This window comes from Aotus nancymaae, unplaced genomic scaffold (assembly GCF_030222135.1).
Source record: "Aotus nancymaae isolate 86718 unplaced genomic scaffold, 86718_ANA_hifiasm-v0.15.2.pri h1tg000053l, whole genome shotgun sequence".
Taxonomy (NCBI): Eukaryota; Metazoa; Chordata; class Mammalia; order Primates; family Aotidae; genus Aotus; species Aotus nancymaae.
The window spans coordinates 17,247,541-17,261,683 of record NW_026988467.1 but is presented as its reverse complement, the minus strand read 5'-3'; the positions used below and the strand labels follow the sequence as shown (position 1 = coordinate 17,261,683).

The 14,143-nt window shown below is 50.4% G+C and overlaps 1 long non-coding RNA gene across 1 annotated transcript; it reads left to right on the top strand.

Annotated features, from left to right (window-relative positions):
• Positions 1-990: 990 nt before the first annotated feature.
• LOC105708629 (uncharacterized) lies at positions 991-13,539 on the top strand. The gene is made up of 5 exons (XR_001105358.2): positions 991-1,107; positions 4,949-5,126; positions 7,366-7,420; positions 10,571-10,674; positions 13,452-13,539. It is a non-coding gene; the product is annotated as an uncharacterized LOC105708629 (long non-coding RNA).
• Positions 13,540-14,143: the final 604 nt, after the last annotated feature.

The following is a 14,143-nucleotide window of genomic DNA, read 5'->3' as shown; positions in this document are numbered from 1 at the left end:
GCGCTTGACCTAACAGCTGGCCTTGCTCTAGCCAGGGATGAGGAGCAGGCCTGGACCTGGAGCCCGACCACTGCCCCATCTGCCTGGGCAACTTTAAAGAGTCCTGCATTCCCAGATGAGGGGTGGGGGAGAGGATGATAATGTCTGAAGTCTGCATTCATCTCCCCAAGTGTCCTCCTGTAATCCAGGTGTAAGTGGCTGTGCACACTCAGCACAGTCTCCCCACCCCCATTCCAGGCTGCCATGGCAACGCAGAAGTTGGCTCACTATCTGCTGTCTGTGGGGACCTCAGTCAGGCCTTTGCCATGCTAGGGACTAGTGTGGGGAGGCACCTGACCTGCTGTGTTCCAGGGCAGGCATTGACCACATCTGGCACCACTCAGTCCTGGAGAGTTTGGAGCTGATACAGCCTGGAGTCCCTCTGGCTGCTGGAGAAGAGCAGACATTGAGAGACCCTGCAATTCCGGGGCTAACCTCTCCTCAGAACATCCTCTCAGAGGAAGGGGCTGCAGACTTATTCATAATAGAGTGTAAATGACTAACCCCTTCTGGGAGGGTGGCGGGTTGGAAGGGTGTAGAAACCTGGACTTTCAGAGAAATTAGAAGCTTAAATTAACACATTATGAACAGGGAAGACTTTAGACATGGGAAAGAGGTGTAGGGTATCACGAAATTTAAAGCTTAGTTGCTAAGGTAGCCCTAGGTATGCAGTGGGCTACTGCAAGTCTAATTTGCCCTTGGGTGTCTTGCTGAGGGTGGAGGAGACACCCATGCCCTATCTGGCCTGGGTCTCTGAGGCCTCTGCCTCTGCTGGGAAGCTAAATTTTCCCTTTTGGGTTCAGAGATTTTCCCTACCCCCACTCCTGGCTCCTTTAAATTTGCTTTCTTTAGAAAAATGAAAGAAATGGATGTTCTGTGCTCACTGTGAAAAGCGCAGGGGAGAGGAGGAGGGATTCAGTATTCCAGATGAGGCTGGGCAGGAGTGAGGCGAGGGAGGTGAGGGAATTTGGGAGAGATGAAGAAAGAAGGGAGGTCTGCAGGAAGGTGACACCAGTCGCAGCGGCGGTTGAATCCAGGATCTGTCACTTGAGGGCAGTGTGAGTGTGGGTGAGTGATGTCCCATCTCCGTGCCTTAGTTTCCTTACCTGGAAAATGGGTACAAGAACTTGCTTGTGAGGATTGGGGAAGACGCATTTGGAGACCTGGCACAGTGAGAGCATGCAGCAGCTGCTTAGGAAATGACAGTTTGCACCCTTCTTCCCTTTTGACGTGGGTTCTGTGTCAGACAGTGAGGTTTCTAGAGCTCACTCTGGGCTCTCGCTCTTGGAAGGAGGAAGCTCTGGCATCTGAGCTGGCCACCTGCTGACCTGGGTTCCGCAATCTGCCTGAGTGAGGAACCACCTCCCGCAGGCCCTGGGCAGGTCCCATAGGCCTTCTGTTCACCAGGTTCACAGGCTGAGAGTAACCCACATAAATCGAGGTCGTTGTACTGAGTGGAGCCGGGATGCCAGAGTCCTCTGCCTCAGGGGCTCCCAATCCAATCCCAGGCCCAGGAACTGGGACAAACCCAGAGATAAACAGGGGAGTCATTTTCAGAGGTGGAGCCCACCTCCTCACCATGCCTGTAGGGTTCAGCAAGGCCCTAACAGCACCCAGCTTGGCTTGGTACGGAAGATAAAGGGTACAGATAGGTGGGGGAAGAGCAGAGCAGGGCAGGATACCAAGCCCTCTGTACCAGTGAGCTCCTTCCTGTGAAATTTTAGCATCTGCAAATTTATTTCTGCGAGCAATTTACCTTTTCTGCAAGCAAGAGAAATCTGTTCTTGTTTATGAGTCATTGCTTTATGGGGAAAATTAGAAAAAGAGGCATCTGCAGTTTGGAAATAAGACAGGGAGGTGAAGTTTGCTGGCAGGGCCAGTAAAAACGAGCCCTGGAGTAAAGTCTAATGTGGTCTCACTCCTATTCAGCCAGAGGCGACTTATTTTGTTGGCTGGAGGTACAAGGCTTTATTAATATCCACACGGCATCCTTTTTTGATAAAGCAAACAGTTTCTAAGTAAATATACTTTGAAGCTTAAAATCGAAAGCTCCACTTGACACAATAGAATAAACTGGAAAATATGCTGTCTGTAGAAAGCTGTTGGAAAATGTTAAGCCAAGAGTGGTCCGGGAAGGGATTTAGTATTAGATCCACAGCTGGGGGCTGGGCAGAGGTGGCCGGATCCTGTCTCTGGGAGTATTGCTATCATTCTGTGCTCTTCCAGGGAAACTGCTACTGGGAGGCCACCTGGGCATCTTTCCAGGGCTGTCATCCCTCTCAATGGGCACCTCGGTGAGGCATGTCAGGCCACACTGCCTGGTGTTGTAGAGTGTACCAGTTGTCCCCTAATATTCACAGCCCTCCAGCTCAAGACTACATTTCCCAGTCTCCCTTGCAGCTAGTCTGACCATGTGACTGGGGTCCAGCCAATGGGATATGAGTGAAAGTGGCACATCTGACTTCGGGTTGTGCTCTTAAAAGAGAGTGTGTTTTGCCCTCCTCTTCCTCACTTCCTGCTGCTGGAACAGACCCCTTGAGCCCCAGGATGGAAACCACATGTGGTGGCTGGCAGAACTGCCCTGCCAGCCCTGGACCATGGACCTCTAGATTGTCATATGAGAGAGAAGTGAACTTTTATCTTGTTTAAGTCAATATATTTTGGGGTCTATTATTTTGTATCATGACTTCTTAATGTGGCAAACACAAGATTTGACAACTGGCCTAAATCCTGTAACGCGTTACTTGTAGTTAGTGTAGCCAGTGCCATGAGCAGTAGAGCAGTACGGTCAAAAGCCTGTTAGACCTGCCTTCAAATTCCTGTCCCTTCAGTCAGTAGATGGGTGATTTTGGACAAATTATTAATCTCACTGCAGTAGGGTGATTTCAATAAAAAATGCCTTTTGGCTGGGCACAGTGGCTCATGCCTGTAATCCTAGCACTTTGGGAGGCTAAGGTGGGCAGATCACTTGAGGTCAGGAGTTCAAGACCAGCCTGGTCAACATGGTGAAACCCCGACTCTACTAAACGTACAAAAATCAGCTGGGCATGGTGGCATGCACCTGTAATCTTAGCTACTCAGGAGGCTGAGGCAGGAGAGTTGCTTGAACCTAGGAAGTAGAGGTTGCAGTGAACTGAGACTGTGCCACTGCACTCCAGCCTGGGTTACAGAGTGAGATTCAGTCTCAAAAAAAAAAAAAATGTCTTTCACGTGGCTATCCAGTGTCCACTGCATATGTAATTGAAACAGAAGTTTCATGGAATAAAACAGCCATATTGCCTGCAGTAGAGTCTGATATTTTGTATTTCCATACTTCTCAAAGTGGGATCCCTGAACCAGCAGCAGCAACGTCACCTGAGAACTTGTTAGAAATACAATTTCTTGGTCCCTATCCCAGACTTTTTGAATTAGAAGCTCTGGTGTAGGGATTACCAATCTGTTTTAAGAAGACTTCTGGGTGATTCTGAAGCAGCTAAAGTTTGATAACCACTGTTTTACTCTAATTTTAAAAAATGCAAATTTTAAAAATGCTGGTTATCACCTAATAAGTTGACCTTATAACCAACTAATATGAGCCATGACTCATGTAGATGTAGCTGATGCCTGTTTATCTGTTTTCTGGTCAGCATTTATAACTTCTTCTTCAACTTCCCAAATTTTCTCTAGGGAAAGTACTCTTAATCCATGGCTACAGGGATGGGTCAAACCTTAGGCCCTGTCACCTGAAGCGGTGATTGGTTCAGGGATGAGCATGTGATCCTTGTCATCCAGTGACATGCAATCCTGAGACTTTTGCTGGAACTACCAAGAAGGAGAAGCTCTTTCTCCTGGGGCTGCTGAGCTGCAGGAAGAAAGCCTGGGGCTGACCATGGTGCTGTTGCCAGCCCTCTGGATGAGGCTCCCTGATGCTGCCAGTATCTCAGAGGAGGAGAGTTGAGGGATGCAGCAGAGAGTGCAGATGTTTTTGGCATCCTGCATCAGCTCCTTGTGCCTGAGCTCAGGCACAGCTGCAGTGCATAGTCCTGTGCACATTGGCAGGATCTATCCCAAGAGTTTCCTGAGCTGAGGAGCCTGCTAGCCTGAGCATGGGCGCAGCTTTGAAGTCCAGGGAAATTAACACCCTTGGGATCACCCTCAACCAGTGCAGTGGGGTGCCGGTGGGTAAGTGCCCCTGGCTCCTGTTCTTCAGAAGGACACTTCTGGGAGGCAGTGTGCTTATCTCAATCTCCTCCCGCCTTCATTCCTGCAATCACCTCTCAAATAAAACACCTGCAACCATCCCCCTGCCTTAGGCCCTGCTCTCACAGAAACCCAGACTGAGACAGAAGGATGCCTGTTGACATCTGATGGATCCAACCATGCCTGAAAGAAGCTCTGCTCCTGGACTTTCCAGGTCAGCGAGTCCACCGAAATCAACCCCCTTCTTTTTTGCAATGTGTATTAGTTATTTATTCCTGTGTAACAAATTGTTCCCAAACTGAATGGCTTTACACAACAGCATCTATTATCTCACAGTTTCTGCAGGTGAGAATCCAGGTGTGGCTTAGCTGGGTCCTCTGGCCTGGGTTCCCCCATGAGATTGCAGTGAAGGTGCCAGCTGAGGTTGCATCGTCTCAAGGTTTGCCTGGGAAAGGATCTGCTTCCACGATCCCTTCTGTTTGCAGAATTCAGTTCCTGTGGGTTGTCGGATTGAGGTCCTCAACTTTTTGCTCTCTGCTGGCCAAAAGCCACCCTCAGTTCCTTGCCACATGGGTCTCCAAATAGGGCAGCTCACACCACAGCAGTGGCTTCCACCAGAGCAGGCAGGGAGGGAACAAAAGAGTGCTGGTGAGCAATTAAGAAGCCGGGAGCTTTAGGAGCCCAATGTTTAAATGGCATCTCAACACGTTTCTTGTATTCTATTACTTAGAAGCAAGTCTCTAGGTCCAGTGCACACTGATGGGGAGACCAGTACTCAAGGTCATGGATACCAGGAGGTGAGGACCATCAGTTGCCTAAGACAGGCTGTAAGGATTATGAACCCAGAAGGGCCAGGAGCATCAGAATGGAAGCCCGGATGCCCAAATCAGCCTTGACTCTGTCCCAAGGTAAGGAGAACTGACAGGCATCTTGGGGACCTTGCAGGGGTGAGGAGCCTGCAAAGGTCTTGGTGGGCAGGAGGTGGGAGGGAGTTGGAAATGGAGGGGGCGGTTCCCCCTTATTACCTAGGGAAACTCTGTGGAAGATCGTTGCTGTTCTCATTACGGAGGGACCATTCTTTGTGATTGGTTTTCACTGTGCTATCACAGTGCAAGCTAACCTTTATTAAATGTTTATTTTTTTGTCCAGCTCTGGACTGAGAACTTCACCTACCTGATCTCATTTAATCCTCCCTCTCTGAGGTCAGACCTGGGGGCCACTGTCAAGATGAGGAAGCTTAGGTGCAGAGAGGTTGAGTAATTTGCCTGAGGACACACAGCTATTAAATGATGTCACTGCAATTTATCAGACACTGAGTCCTTATCTGCCAGGAAATCAAAACCATCTCAGCTCAGTGAACGTGAAGTATTCAGGGAGGCTTGAACATGGTCATTCACTCACAATCTTAATCCCCTGCCCCTTTCACACAAAGCCTTAAGTTCCTCACTCTAAAATTTTCTTGGTACTGAATTTTCATCACCGCCAGCATTTATAAACCTCCTTTGGGTCATGGAGGCATTGGAGAAAGCACATTCTTTTTTTTTTTTTTTTTTTTTGTTGTTGTTGTTGAGACAGAGTCTCACTCTGTTGCCCATGCTGGAATGCAGTGGCATGATCTCTGTTCACTGCAACTTCTGCCTCCCGGGTTCAAGTAATTCTCCTGCCTCAGCCTCCTAAGTAGCTGGGACTACAGGCGCTGGCCACCATGTCTGGCTAATTTTTGTATTTTTAGTAGAGACAAGGTTTCACCATGCTGGTCAGGCTGGTCTTGAACTCCTGACCTCAAATGATCCACCTACCTCGGTCTCCCAAAGTGCTGGGATTACAGGCGAGAGCCACTGTGCCCAGCCAACACATTCTTTTTCCTCCAAAATATTCACCCATGCGTTCAAACTCACATTTGGCACATGATTTGAGGAGGCAACTGACTTCCTGCAGGGCACCAGGATGGACTCTCATTGGCTCCCCTTGGGTCATGTGCCCACTCTGGAACCAATCACGGCAGCCTAAGGGATTTGGTGCTCGGGCTGGTGGGATCTTTCGGGATCTTGGCATCCTATTCCCTCATTTTCCAGTGGAGGAATTGAAGACTAGAGAAGAGTGACTTGCTCAAGGTTATACAGCCTTGATGGGCTGAGGTCAGACTCAAGCAGTAAGGTGTGGCTGTCCCTCAGCCTGCAGGTTCTTCCCAGGCTGGGGTGTGTCTGATTTATGGATGTATTATGCACTAGAGAAATCTATCTGAAACCCCTCCCTCTCCCCGAAGGGGACTGAGTGTGAATCTATGGAAGTTACAGATAGATAGTTTTTGCCCAAGTGAGATCCTGGAGTCTCATCCTGCAGCACGTTAATAGATATTCCATGAAAAAATGGAAGGCTCCATGAGGAAATAAGTTTGTGAAACATTGGACAAAGTGAACTGGTTTCTCTGCATTACAATTTCTCAGGATTCTTTATGGGCTCAGTGCAATGAGTCCTCCAAAAGGAAGATACAGTATGTCGTGTTTCCCAAGCTTGTTTGACCATAGAATCCTTTTTGTTAAATGTAATTTTTGAAGGATTAGTGTTTAGGGAAACCCACTTTGGAAGGTAGGGTGGTCGGAGAAGGCTTCCTGGAGGAGGTGGCACCTCAGCTACGTTCAAGGATGGGGGACTGGGAGAAACAAATGAGAGCAAAGAAGGCATCCCATAGGTATCACTGGGGAAAGCATTAACTATTTTAAAGTTGAGGTCCTCAACTTTATAGCACATACATAGGTCAGGATCCCATTGGATACAAACATCAGAAACGCAGTTGAGACTGACTTGAGCAAAAGGGGAATTTTTTGTTCCATGTAACTGATTTCAGGCATGGCTGGATCCAGGTGCTTGAGTTATACCCTCAATATTGGCTTTGTCCTCAAGCATGCTTTCTTCTGAGGCACCCCCGTGACCATCTCCAGGCTCACATGCTGCTAGTTAGCAACCTCTGCCGGAAGAGAAATGCTTTTGTACGACAGTTTCAACCAAGAACCCCAGGATGGGTGCTCATGGGCTTAACTTGGGTCATGCGTCCACCTTGGTACCAATTATTGCAGCCTAGGGGATTTGGTGCTCTGACTGGCCAGAGCCTTAGGCATCATTACATCCCATGCTCTCATTTGACAGGTGGAGAAACTGGAACCCAGAGGGGAAGAGAGAGTTGCTCAACGTCACACAGCAAGTGAGTGGCACAGTGAAGACAGGAACGTCCGGTTCTAGAGCTCTTGCTGCTGCACGTGGTGCGGGGGGGCCAGTTAGACCAGCGTGGGCCGAGCAGAACACCCGCTGGTGTCTTTGAGTTGGGAGTCGTGGCGGAGCCCTGCCTAGAGGAACTCTGTGGGAGATGAGGCTGGAAAGGATGAAAGTTCCCTGACTTTAAAGGACCTGACAGGCTGCGGAACAGCCCCCTGATTGAGTTGGCTCTGAACACTTACAGGCTTGGCTGTGGTCAGGGAAGGCAAAGGGAGCAGACCAGAGGCAGAGAAGGGGGTCTGGCGCCCTGGCTTCCCGTGGGGATGGGTGTGGCGGGGAAGTATACAAGGAAAGATCCGTCAAGTGGGGTTTGTCTGAGTCTGGGGTGTCCAGCCAATTCTTCCTTCTCGCTGAGTTTCTGCATCCAAGTGGTTCCTAGACCTCTTGATGCTACCTTCTGATTGTGTAGAAACCACCCGCTTCTCTCTGGTTCACCTGACCCCATCCTAATCCCAGCCACTGTCCTCCCGTGCCCACGCCTGGCTGCTGGCAGCAGGGTTTCAAATGCTGTCTGCATTTCCATTCTTGCTTTCTGACCTCAACCTGTAGCAACCTAGGTGCTCTTTTTATTTTTTATTTTTTTGAGACAGACTCTCACTCTGTCACTGGAGCGCTGGAGATTGAGCGTAGTGGCTCAATCTTGGCTCACTCACACGGCCGCCTCCTGGGTTCGAGTGATTCTCCTGCCTCAGCCTCCTGAGTAGCTGGGATTACAAGCATGCACCACTATGCCTGGCTACTTTATTTTTAATTTTTTTTTTATTTTTAGTAGAGATGTGGTTTCACCATTTTGGCCAGGCTGATCGCAAACTCCTGACCTCAGGTGATCCACTCACCTCAGCTTTCCAGAGTGCTGGGATTACAGGTGTGAGCCATTGTGCCTGGCCTGGGTGCTCTTTTAGAAACCCAAATCAGCTGTCCTCACTAAAGTGTTTAACGGCTCTCCATTGGCTTCAAGATAAAATCCAAACTGTGGCTGCTCAGCACCTCCCTATGGGCAATCTCCATACCACACTCCAGGCACATGGGTTTCTCCTTTCAGCTTCTTCTTACCTCTGAGCCTTTGCACATGCTGTTCCATCTGCCTGGAACTCTTCTTTTCCCTCTTCACCTGGCTAAATCCCAATATTCCTTCAAATTTCAGCTCAGTGTCCCTTCCTGTCCTTTAAGAAATCTTTTCTCATACCTTCCTTAAGACTGGATTGGGTCACCTGCTACCTGAGAGCGCTACCTACCTCCCTGGGAGTTGAGGAAATGAGGACGCTGAGATGCAGAGAAGAAAGGGACACTTCCAAAGTCACATGGCTAGTAAATGGCAGCGCTGGATTAAATTCAGCTCAACAAATGTGTATGGAGCATTTACTATGGGCCAGGCTCTGTACCAGATCCTGTGGTTACAATGACAAATCAGACCAAGTACTGCCCCAGAGGAGTGCTCAGACTGGCAGAGGAGACAGACCAGAAAAAGGGGCAAGGATGGGGACCTAATCTCAGTGTATTAGTCTGTTTTTACACTGCTATAAAGAAATGTCTGAGACGGAGTAATTTATAAAGAGAAGAGGTTCTGCAGGCTGTTACAGAAAGCATAGCAGCTTCTGCCTCTGGGGAGGCCCCAGGAAACTTACAATTATGGTGGAAGGAGAAGGGGGAGCAGACACTTCTCATGGTTGGAGCAGAAGGAAGAGAGAGAGAGAGAGAGGAGAGAGGGGAGGTGCCATAATCTTTTAAATGACCAGATATCGTAAGAACTCTATCACAAAAGCAGCAGCATAGGGATGGTGCTACGCCATTCATGAAGGACCCATCCACACGATCCATCACCTCCCACCAGGCTCTGCCTTCAACATTGGGAATTACAATGGAACACGACATTTGGGTGGGGACTCAGGTGCCAACCGTATCACTCAGGGAGGCAGGGAAGGCTCCAGAAGCGGGCGAAGTCTGTGGTGAGACTTGGTGAAAAGACATCCAAGCATGTGTGTGACAATTCATTTATGAATTGAATGAATGAATGAATATGCACATTTGCATCTTTGGGGATATAGATGTCAGGGGTGTGCGCATGTGTGGAAGTAGGTGTTGGAGTGAACTGTGTGCATGCGAGTGGCATTTTGCACACAAAATATGCTGTGTGTACAGACATGCATGTAAACAGGTGCACTGGCGTGAGTATGTGTATGTGAATAGAAAAATGGATTTGCATTGTATATCCAAGTATTTAGAGGTAGTGGAATGAGACTGCCTGTTCAGCTTTGGCCTCTGTTACTTACACGTTTTGGGCAAGTTACCTCTTGGTCTGCTTCTTCATCAATAAAATGAGGAAAATGGTAGCATCTCCCTGTCTTAGGTTGGGTTGCTGGGAAGCAGGGCCCAAGACAGGCATTCTTACCCAAGTGGTTTATTGTGGGAGAAGCTGCAAGCCAGTGTGGGAAACAGGATAGAGCTGGAGGAGAAGCTCAAAACTGAGATGTGAAGTCAGCCGGTGTCTAGTCTCAGCCTGATCCCACGGGGAGCTCTGAGTCATAAATGGCTTCGCAGAGGTGGCCCACTGTAAGAGGAGGAGGCCAGCCCCTGCCAGCCATAGTTGGCTGTGTCCTCCTAGCCCTCACCTGGAGGAAGACGTATCTCCTAGGCATTTCCAGAGAAGGGGGCGGCTGCACCCAGGCCTTTATGAGGCCACGCCCTTGCTGCTCTTGCTTCTCAAATGGGACCTCAGGGAGTGTAGTATCGGTCTCCCCTGGGAGCATGTTAGAAATGCAGAGTCACAGGCCCTCCCCCAGACCTGCTGATCCAGACCCTGTACTCTAGCACAATCCTCAGGCCTGGGCACTTTAACATTTGAGACGCCCTGTGTTAAACCACTCACAGGCTCACTGTGAGGAGAAGGCATATAGAGCGCTCAGAGCAGCATCTGGCCCACAGCGGGTGCTGTTATTATTATATGCATCTAGGGGTGTTGTGCGTGTTTGCTCGCCCAGATACTTAATATGCAGAAATAAATGTGTGCAAGGAGGACCGGCTAGAACATTTGCAGGATCCATTACAAAATGAAAATGTGGGCTTCTTGTTCAAAAATTAGACAGCAGAGCCTTCAACCAAGCAGGGGCCCTTCTGAGCTGGAGGCCTTGGCGACCAGAGGCTTTCTTTTCTGCGGTGACCTGGCCCCTCCTTACGGCTTTACAGGTGAGAAAACCTGGGAGAAGGGTGCCAGCGCTGAGTGTGGGACTTGAGTCTCCCATCTCCCGGGGGCCCTGCCCCCATCCCACTCGGACATGCTCACTCCCTGGCCCTGCACACCCGCCTTGATGCCGACTTTGGGGAATTGTTGAGAATTCGAAGCTGAGAAATGTTCTCTTGTATATGCACATTGCAAAGAGACATCTGAGCATATTCCCCCCTTGAGTCGTGAGTATCCATTCCCAGGGAGCTCTGACTGCTCGGGAGAAGGGGTGTGAAATTTAATTTGCACTAATTATCCCAAAGTGAGAGGAGCGGGAAATGAGCTGGCTCTGCACATTCGGCCTCTTCCAGCGGCTCCCCGTTCTCCAGGTTGCAGTTTATTTATGTGAAAGTGGTGGGGGTGGGGTGGAGGTGCTGTTTCTATGGTAACTGCAGCTGCTGGGATTTTGGGGTGGCTTGGCAGGGAGGGAGAAGGGGAGGGCTGGGGTAGAGCTGGGCATGTGTGTCCTTGTGATTGTGGGGGCCATCTGGAAGCCCCGACTGACTGATGGGTGAGAAGACGCCAGGAGGAGAGGGAGAGAGTTCTCGGCCCCTTTCAGCTGGGAGAGGGCTTTGGGCAGGAGATGGGCTGTCCGAATCAGCAATTCCCTGGGGCAGGGATGTCCCTCTCAGGCCCCCAGGGCTAGGCCAGCTGGAGGAGGCCAGCTGGCAGAGTGAGCACCAGAGGGGAGAAGGGACTCCAGGGCCCGGGACAAAGTGCCCGGCCTGCCTCCTCTAGCTCCTTTCCCCGTCCCTTCCTCAGCTCCACCTTTCTCTTCCCCTCTCTTCTCTCTCCCCTTCCTCACCTCCTCCCTCCCGCAACCTTCCTTTCCTTGCCCCGTCCTGGCCCTCGCCACAGACTCTTCCTGCCACCACTAGAGGGCGCTGGGGTGCTATGGTCACCCTGGGAGGGATTTAGCAGCCTAAGACCCTCCAAGGGCACCTCGCCGGGTGTGGGTGGGCAGCGGGAGGAGGGCCCCCAGCACCTGGGTCCTCCGCAGAGCAGGGCTGATTCTAGCCTGTCTGGAGCCTGGGGCAGGTCTGGGCTGTCCCCAATGACTGAGGATGGATGGCACAGTGACCTTCAGGTTTGATGGGGAGGGTGCTTCTGTGGGACCTGAATTTGCACCCCAGCCTTCCAGCTTGTTTTCTCTTCTGTGAAAGTGGGGCAACCACTCCCTGCTCAGAGGCTGCTGTGAGGACTGGTTGGAATCACACGGGAACTGATCGCAATGCTCAAGGAGCGTTCCTTGGCCTTAGAGGTCATTCAGTCAGTCAACAAATGTTTACTGGGCACCTCCGATATGCTAGGGGCTCTGCTGGGCACTGGGGACGGCAGGGATCAAGGTGGAGCAGGGCTTAGCATCACAGATCTTTCAACCTAACGGATGAAGATATTATATATAAAGGAAAATCATTTGGAAATTAATAACAAATTCTTGTTTTTGAGATGGGGTCTTGCCTTGTTGCCCAGACTAGAGTGCAGTGGCATGATCATGGCTCACTGCATTCTCAACCTCCCAGGCTCAAGCAATCCTCCCACCTCAGCCTCCCGAGTAGCTGAGATGACAGGCTCACACCACCATGTCCAGCTCATTTTTTATGTTTTGTAGAGATAGGGTCTCCCTGTGTTGCCTAGGCTGATCTTGAACTCCTGGGCTCAAGCAGTCCTCCCACCTTGGCCTCCCAAAGTGCTGAGGTTATAGACATGAACCACTTTGCCTAGCCTGTAATTTCTTAAGTAGTTGCAAATACGTGGACTGTGTTACAAAAGAGAAGTTCTGGGTACAGACCAGGGGATCATCTGGGTCTGATATTAAGTTGCAGCTGAAGGGTGAATAGGTTTCTTCTTTCCCACGAGAGAGGCAAGAGGGAAGGGCTTCCAGGCTGAAGGAAGGGCAGATGCAAAGCCAGGACAGGGGGAGGGAGAACAGGATGGATTCCAGGCCTCAGGGGTTTGGTGGAGTGTTGCGAGAGAAGGAACAGAGTGTGAGATAAACTGGGGAGTGGACAGGGGCCAGGCTGCCTGGAGGGTACGGGAGCAGGTACGGTCCCCAGGCCGTGGCACTGAAAGTGGAAGGCCCAGCTGCCTTTTTACGACAGACGGAGGAGGCGTTTTCAAAGTGATGACAACGTTTCTGAACAGAAAAGTGGGTCTCTTCTTCCCCAACAGTCTTAGAGCATCTAAAAATAAAGCCGGCATCAAGAGAGCATCCCAGCAGTGCCATCACAACACAGGGCTCAAATGTGGATGAGAGGAGGGCCTTAGTGGACCAGGAGGCTGAGCTGGCCTCGCAGCATTGGTGGTGGGGGAGGATGGACGGTCAGGACCCTGGGTCTTTGGCCCCGCAGCCTAGGCTGTGGCCCGAGGCCTCAGTCTGCCTATCTGTGAAATGAGGGGGAGCTGGTCCTGACTGCCTCCCAGGGACCTTGTGAAAAGCCACTCTGAACTCCTTGCAGAGAGGAGGTGTGCTGGTGCCACCATCCAGGTTTGTGGGCTCCCCCATCACGCTGGTCTTTCTGTGACCATAGGCAGGAAGACAAAGGATTTTGGAGATCCTACTGTGATGTAAGCCCTGCGCTGGGTGGGGTGGGGGTTCAGAAGCAAAAGCTGTGTTTTCAGCATCAGGAGCTCTAGCGGAGAGGCATGATTCGTGCATGAAATAATGACGACTGTCAGAGAAAAAGAAAAGCCTGTAGGTCCCCCTTCCTCCCTCCTTATCTCTCACTGTCTATCTCAGCATTTCCTGGGGCCCACTCCGCTCTGGGTACTGTGTAAAGGAATCCACAGCCATCGACTTCCCTTCATCCTTGCCACATCTCTGAAAGGTGAGTATTTTTAAAAAATATATTTATTTTTCTTTATTTTTATAGAGACAGGGTCTTGCTGTGTTGGCCAGGCTGGTCTCAAATTCCCATCTCAGCCTCCCAAAGTGTTGGGATTACAGGTGTGAGCCACCGGGCCCAGCCTGGAAAGTGAGTATTCTTGTCCCCCCTTTACAGATGAAAAAACTGAGCTTCAGAAAAGTTGAGTGACTGTCCCAAGGTCATGTAGTTACTAAATGTCAGATCTAGAATTAGGTAGACTCCAAGTCTGCCTATCTGAATTCAAACCTAATGATGTATGCAAACCCATGCCTGCCATTCCCCGCGGTCATCGAGGTATCTGCGTGTCGTGGAAAGATAGTGGAAGAGGGAGAGGGAGAGGGAGAGGGATTCTAAGATTCTTTTAAAATGTCAAGATTTCAGGGGAAGTGAGGGCCCAGGGGTCACTCTTTTTTTTTTTTTGAGATGGAGTCTCACTCTGTTGCCCAGGCTGGAGTGCAGTGGCACAATCTTGGCTCACTGCAACCTCTGCCTCCCAGGTTCAAGCGATTCTCCTGCCTCAGCCTCCTGAGTAGCTGGGATTACAGGTTCGCGCCACCACGCCCGG